We start from the raw sequence: 7,212 nt of genomic DNA, 5'->3' as shown, positions 1-7,212 counted from the left end.
ATTCTCACCAGGAACATGTCCGTGTAATATTTCAAAGATTGAGGGAGAATTCTTTCTTTGTTTGATGAAATTGAGAAATGTTTTTTTTCTGTTCAGGAAGTTTCATTCCCGGGTCATTTTATCGTCTGATGGTTTACGATGCATCCTGGGAAGGTGAAAGCCATAATAGATTGGTTCCAACCTAGTGACCTGAACGCATTGTAAGGTTTTATAGGATTCACCAACTATTATAGGAAATTCATTAGGGGTTTTTCTCAGATTGCTGAACCTCTTACTGACCTCACATGTAAGGGGGCGGATCTCAAGGTTTGGCCACCGGATGCTATGAGGGCTTTTGAAAAATTGAAGGAGTGTTTTATGTCTGATCCTGTTCTAATCCAACCCCATCTCCAAGAACCATTCATTGTGGAGGTAGATGCTTCATGGGTCGGGGTAGAGGCCATTTTCTCTCAGGGATCCAAAGCTCTGACCAATTTGCAGCCATGTACATTACTCTCAAGAAAATTTTCGTCTGCTGAAATAAATTATGCTGTTAAGAATTATGAGTAACTCGTTGTTAAATCAGCCTTTAACCCCTTTACCACTGAAGATAGTTTGCACATTAATGATCAGGCCAATTTTTACAATTCTGACCACTGTCACTTTATGAGGTAATACCTCTGGAACGCTTCAACTTATCCCACTGATTCTGAGATTGTTTTTTTCGTGATATATTGTACTCCATGATAGTGGTAAACTTTATTTGATATGGCTGGTGTTTAATAAATAACATTTCCCACATGTCTACTTTACATCAGCACAAATTTGGAACCAAAATTTTTATTTATTAGGAAGTTATAAGGGTTAAAAGTTAACTAGTGATTTCTAATTTTTCCAACAAAATTTACAAAACTATTATTTTATGGACCACATCACATTTGAAGTGACTTTGAGGGGCCTTTATGACAGAAAATACCCAAAAGTGACACCATTCTAAAAACTGCACCTCTCATGGTGGTGAAAACCACATCGCAAGGGTAACAGGAAAAAAATTGAACACAAAATTGTTGTGCAATTTCTCCTGAGCATGCCGATACCCCATATGTGGAGGAAACCACTGTTTGGGCGTACGGCAGGGCTCGGAAGGGAAGGAGCGCCATTTGACTTTTTGAATGTAAAATTTGCTTGAATAATTAGCGGACGTCATGTCTCGTTTGGGAACTCCTGATGTGCCTAAACAGTGGAAACCCCTCACAAGTGATGCCATTTTGGAAACTAGATCCCTCACGGAATAGGGGGGGCAGCATCGTGTTGTGCGGTTGTTTTCCTGCAGGAGGGACTGGTGCACTTCACAAAATAAATGGCATCATGAGAAAAGAAGATTATGTGGCAATACTGAAGCAACATCTCAAGACATCAGCCAGGGAGTTAAAGCTTGGGCAGAAATGGGTCTTCCAAATTGACAATGACTCGAAGCATACTGCCAAAATGGTAACAAAGTGGCTTAAAGATAACAAAGTCAATGTTTTGGAGTGGCCATCACAAAGCCCTGATCTCAATCCTATTGAAAATTTATGGGCAAAGCTGAAAAGGCCGGTGCGAGCAAGGTGACCTACAAACCTGGATCAGTTACATCAGTTTTGTCAGGAGGAATGGGCCAGAATTCCGACCAACTATTGTGAGAAGCTTGTGGAAGGATATCCCAAATGTTTGACCCAAGTCATTCAATTTAAGGGCAATGGTACCAAATACTAATGAAATGTATGTAAACTTTTGACTGCAGTAAGTAATAAAAATGCCTTAAAACATTCTCTCTCTCTCATTATTCTGGCATTTGGCAAATATTAAAAATTATGGTAATCCTAATTGACCTAAAACGGGAAAGGTTTATTCTGATTTCATGTCAGATATTGAGAAAAACATGCATATGTGTCTTTTTATATAGTGTATGTAAACTTCTGGTTTCAACAAACTGTGTGTATGATATACATATATATATATATATATATTATATATATATATATATATATATTTAATATAGATAATTATATATTTTGTAATATTTTTATAACTTTTTTTTTTTTACTTAGTCCCACTATGGATGGGACTTCCACTTTCTGCAGTCTGATCACAGTTATATGTATAGCTGTTATGTACTGCAACTTAGAACTAAGGAATAGGAGGGAATAGTATTCCCTGCACTGAGACTCAGCTTTACCCTACGCTGGGGTGGGTGCCCTATTCCTTATGAATAGCCCCACCGAAACTCCTGCACTGAACTTAAACGAAGACCTGTAGGAAAGGGAAAGGGGTCCCTAAAAGATCTAAGGACTGGGAGCAAAAGCAGGAGACCTCCTAACAGAAAAGTTAGTTGCAGAAACAAAAATTAAAGGAAACAAAACTGGTGGAACAAGAAGTCCCAGGATAACAATAGTCCAAAGCAAGAAGAACTAAACCAGGCTACTTAGCCAGAGCACGAGCGTTACAACACTGATGTCCAGCAGGGAATGGGTGCCAGGTGCTGGGTAATAAAGAGTGCAGAGATCACGTGACCAAGAAACCCAGCACCAGAGGAAAAGACTAGAAGCCAGCAAACCAAAACAAGATGGCAGATAGTAAAACAACATAAATTGTAACAATAGCAGTACAGGATCACTGCTATACAACAGACACAAGTTATTTTGAACATGCACTGCGCATGATCAAAGTAACTTGCTGGGGCCTGGTGACCCAGATGTCGTCATGACTAGTGTTGAGCGAATTTGTTCGGCATTTCAAATTCGGGTTCGTGTTTGGGGTTCTGGCTTGTTTGCGCAAAAAAATCGGCTCCGCCCACGAACATCCCTGATTTGCAATGCTGTCACGCAGATGTTTCTGCGTGACAGCGTTGCAAATCAAGGATGTTCGTGGGAGGAGACGATTTTTTGGCGCGAACTCCGAACCCGAATTTGAAATGTCGAACAAATTCGCTCAATGCTAGTCATGACAACATCGGGTCACCATGGCAATGATCGGGACCCTGCACTGACAGCACAGGATCTGTGATACAAGAATAGAGGGGCATCTGTCCCCCTGCTCACTTGCTAAATGCTGCAGCGATTGCAGCATTTAGGGGGTTAAAGTGCGGGGAGCGGTGCGGTCAACACTCCTGACACTGCGTGGCGGGTGTCAGCGGCAGCCTCTGTGTGGACACGATCACACAGTCATAATAGTACGTACCTGGTCCATAGGGCACAGGGACGTACCATTACTGACAATGTCAGAATGGGGTTAAGGAATGTAGACATTTTCTGGAGGGGGCAGTTCATCAAGTCACTTACCATAAGAATTTAGTGTATATTGAACCACCTAAATGGCTAACTCCTAGATAGGCCTGAGGGTCCTTATTTTTCTCTAGATTTAATTTCTCTATCACGTTCAGGCCGGGGTTCAAGAATATGAAGGCTGACGCGCTATTACAGAGTTTAACTTCAGTTTCTGTTCCAGAACCTCCATTCTCCCTAAGGCCATTGTGGTTTCTTTGGTATCCTCAGAGTTGAAAGCTGAGATCCGTAAAAAGTTAAATTGTTGGCTCCTTCCGCCACTCCTAGGTTCAAATTATTAGTAGTTGTGTACCTAAGATTGCGTTTGTTGCAGGAGTTTCATGATTCCACCTTGAGTGGTCATCCTGGGGTCAAAGATTTGTGGAAACTAATTACTAGGCTTTTTTAGCGGCCGCCTATGAATAACGATACTAAAGATTTTGTATCCTCTTGTGAAGTTTGTGCACGAGATAAAGCCTGTGATAATCTCCCAGCCGGAGTATTTGCTCCATTGCCAATTGCAGAAAATTAGTGGACTCATCTGTCCATGGATTTCATCACGGATTTGCCTCTGTCTGGTGGTAAGACTATTATTTGGGTGGTTGTTGACAATTCAGTAAGCAGGCTCATTTTGTTCCTTTGTCAGGGTTACCTAATGCTGAGACACATTGTTTATTTGTCATTGAGATTGCATGGAATTCCTCTTAACATTTTGTCTGCTAAGGGAGTGAAATTTGTCTCCAAATTCTGGAGAGCTTTTTGTAAAAAACTGGGGATTAACTTGACATTTTCCTGTGCCTACCACCCTGAAACCAAAGGTCAGAAAGGAAGAGCCAGTCAATCTTTAGAACACATTTTAAGGTGTCTTTTTGCGGCTCAGCAGGAGGACTGGTCTTCATTCTTACTTCCTGCTGAGTTCACCTTTAACATTCGGATCAATCAGTCCACTGGACTCTTGCCGTTTTTTTTTTTAAATTATGGTTTTCATCCTCATTTTGGTGAATTTTCTCACATAGGTCCTAAATATCCTGGTGTGGAGGTCGCCATACAGAAACATGGGGATGTTTCAAACTTACATAGGATGAAAATAGACCTAGGTCCATCAGGTTCAACCTTTCTCCTTCAATTCTACATTTGTTGTCACTAAATTATCTATAACAGACAATGTTATGTGTACTGAGGAAATCATCCAGCCCTTTTTTAAAAGTTGTTATAGTGTCTGCCATTACTACCGTTTGTGGTAGGGCAATCCACAGTCTGACTGACTAAAGAACCCTTTCCTGTTTGCTGGAATGGCCATTCTTCCACCTTTATTGAGTGCCCCCTAGTGCTTAGTATGGTCTTTAGAAGGAATAAATCAACTAGAAATATTTGCCTTTGTGCTCTCCATAGACTCCCGAGCATCCCCTAGGAATAAAAGTAAATTATCTGTATACAATGCCACTTTCTCTTCCTTGGTCCCATATTTAAATCCATTTATCTCAGACGTTTTATTAATTACTGCCGCAAAAGGTTCAATTGCCATTGCAAATAATAAGGTAGACAGGGGGAACCCTTGTCTTCTACCTCTGTGCAAGAAAAATTGATTAGACATAGAGTCATTCGCTCTTATTTTTGCAAATGTGGCCGAATAAAGCAATTGCACCCATTTTATAAATTAGTCACCAAAGCCCATCTGCCGCAACGTAGTCCACAAATATTGTCATTCTGGTAGTGGACATGGGATTTCTAGAGATCCCATCCACTATACTGTAACATCTGGACGCTGTGGGTTTGATGCTATATAAACACGCAGCGCCAAACCTGCAGCGGCTCCTGACAGTAGCCACGTACCCAAACTCAGCGCAGCATGCCAATTTCTGTAGTTGGACACGCCAGTCTCCGCTGCAGATTTTAACCGATTGAAGTGTCATTATATGCGGTGGATTCACATGCACCGACAACAAAAGTGCGGCATTAGAACACTTCATTTTGGACGCAACAACAACATGTTGTATCCAAAGCACTGCTGAGTGCTGATCGGAGGGACATAGCAGCTAACGAACCAGCTGTGAGATGTTAATTATGGCCAAGGACCATGTCTGCCTAATGGCACCTTCCCAGGCTAAAATTAGCAGCTCACAGCAACCTCATAAATTACATGAATAGAAATGCTAATGAAGATTGGGTGAATGGGACTAGCTGACACCTAGCTCTTTAGTTTGGTCGTGTCAAGGTGTCAATCAGACCTTTTCATGACCAAACTTAATTAAATTAAAGTAAAGAGTTAAAAAAACACACAGACACAGTATAAAACTTTATTTGAAATACAACAGACCCATTCTTTAATAATTTAAATGAACCAATATACTCACCCCAGTTCTTATGGTAATCCAAGGGTTTAAGCAATGTCCCACCAAATAACTTTATTTAGCTCCAAAAAGCATTCATTGATGTACAAAAACGCTTCAAAAAACGCATGTAAAAACGCATCAAAAACGCATGTAAAATCTGCATGCGTTTTTTCTGCCAGGGAGAGGCAAAAACGCTCAGGAAATTTCTGCTTCAAATCCGCATCATGCGCACATAGCCTATTTGAGGCCCCTGAGACACTGATGAGAGTAATGGAATGATTGCTGATTGCTTACACTGATGAGAGTAATGGAATGATTTATCTTTACCTATCTCCTGTCTGGCCCTATATTCATAAGATCCAGCCCGCACGTGTTCCTCTGCTTACTGTAACTGAAAGGAAAAATAAATTCTTGAGGTTGAACACATTACAGGAGAGATTTGTGCACCTTTAACTGACGAGTAGTGATGAGCGATGCTGTGGATGTTCGGGTTCGGCGGGTCCTGCTGAACATCTAAAAAAACCTTTGGTTTGGTGGTTTGGGTACCCGAACGGTATCTGAACCTGAACCTCATTCATATAAATGGGGAGGCCCGAACATCTGTGGTTTCCCACGCTGTCATCTGCCTGACTGTGTGGGAAACATGGGCTCTGATCGGCGGTAAAATCATTACCACGGGTCAGAGAACTGCGGGCTCTGATAGCTTAGGCCCACAGCTGTGACCGTCGATAAAAAGCTTACCGCTGGTCACAGACGTCGACTGATTAGAGTTTACTACTCCCATCAGCCTATGCCTGTTGTAGGCAAGGTGTCTCGCTACAGCGAGAGCAGGGGCCGCTGATGGGAATAGACTTCAGCCGGCACCTGTGCTCCAAGTACAGAAAGAAAAAATTTAAATAAATATTGAAAGAAAAAACACAGGGTATGTGCACACGATGCAGAAATGCTCAGGATTTTTTCCTGAGCGTTTCTGCATCTCTCTGGCAGGAAAAAACGCATGCGGATTGTACATGCGGTTTCCTGCCAGGGACATGCGGAAATGAAGCGGTCTTCACTTTCATTTCCGCATGCGGGTTGACAAGCGCTTCCCAAGCGATTTTAGCATCACTTGGAAAGTGCTTGTCAACTTCACACTATATAAATCTATGCAACCGGCATGGATTTATATAGTGTTTGATGTCAAAAAATAAAAAATAAATCTATACGTTACCATCTGATGGCCCCCGGTGTCCGGCTTCATCCGTCCCGGCTGCCGGCAGTGAAGACTGTAGGACCTTCCGACGTCAGCGTCACGTGACCCGTCACATGACTCTGACGTCAGCGAAGGTCCTTCATTCAACCGCGAAGTGCGCGGGAAGCCGGCAGGACGCAGCGCGGGCCGTCAGAAGGTGAGAATATATGTATTTTTTATTTTATTCTTTTTTTTTTTAATGGTACCTGGGTCTGGATGAGAGTCCTCTCATCCACACCCGGGTACCATCCGCACATTAGACCGCATGAAAAGCGCATCAACATATACAGTGATGCGGATTCCATGCGGTCTAATGCAAGTCAATGGCGGCAAAAGAGCAGCGTTTCCGCAAAATTAATTGACATGC

General features: G+C 42.1%; 1 protein-coding gene across 1 annotated transcript in view; it reads left to right on the top strand.

Moving 5' to 3' along the window:
* The window catches only part of LOC141192284 (uncharacterized), a 93,495-nt gene that overhangs the window by 59,424 nt on the left and 26,859 nt on the right, over nucleotides 1-7,212 (top strand). The gene's annotated exons all lie outside the window — the stretch shown is intronic.

The sequence above is a fragment of the Phyllobates terribilis genome, unplaced genomic scaffold, assembly GCF_046119375.1.
Source record: "Phyllobates terribilis strain yellow unplaced genomic scaffold, ASM4611937v1 Scaffold_56__1_contigs__length_8794411, whole genome shotgun sequence".
Taxonomy (NCBI): Eukaryota; Metazoa; Chordata; class Amphibia; order Anura; family Dendrobatidae; genus Phyllobates; species Phyllobates terribilis.
Note: the sequence above shows the minus strand (reverse complement) of the source record. Positions and strands in the feature narration are given on the sequence as shown.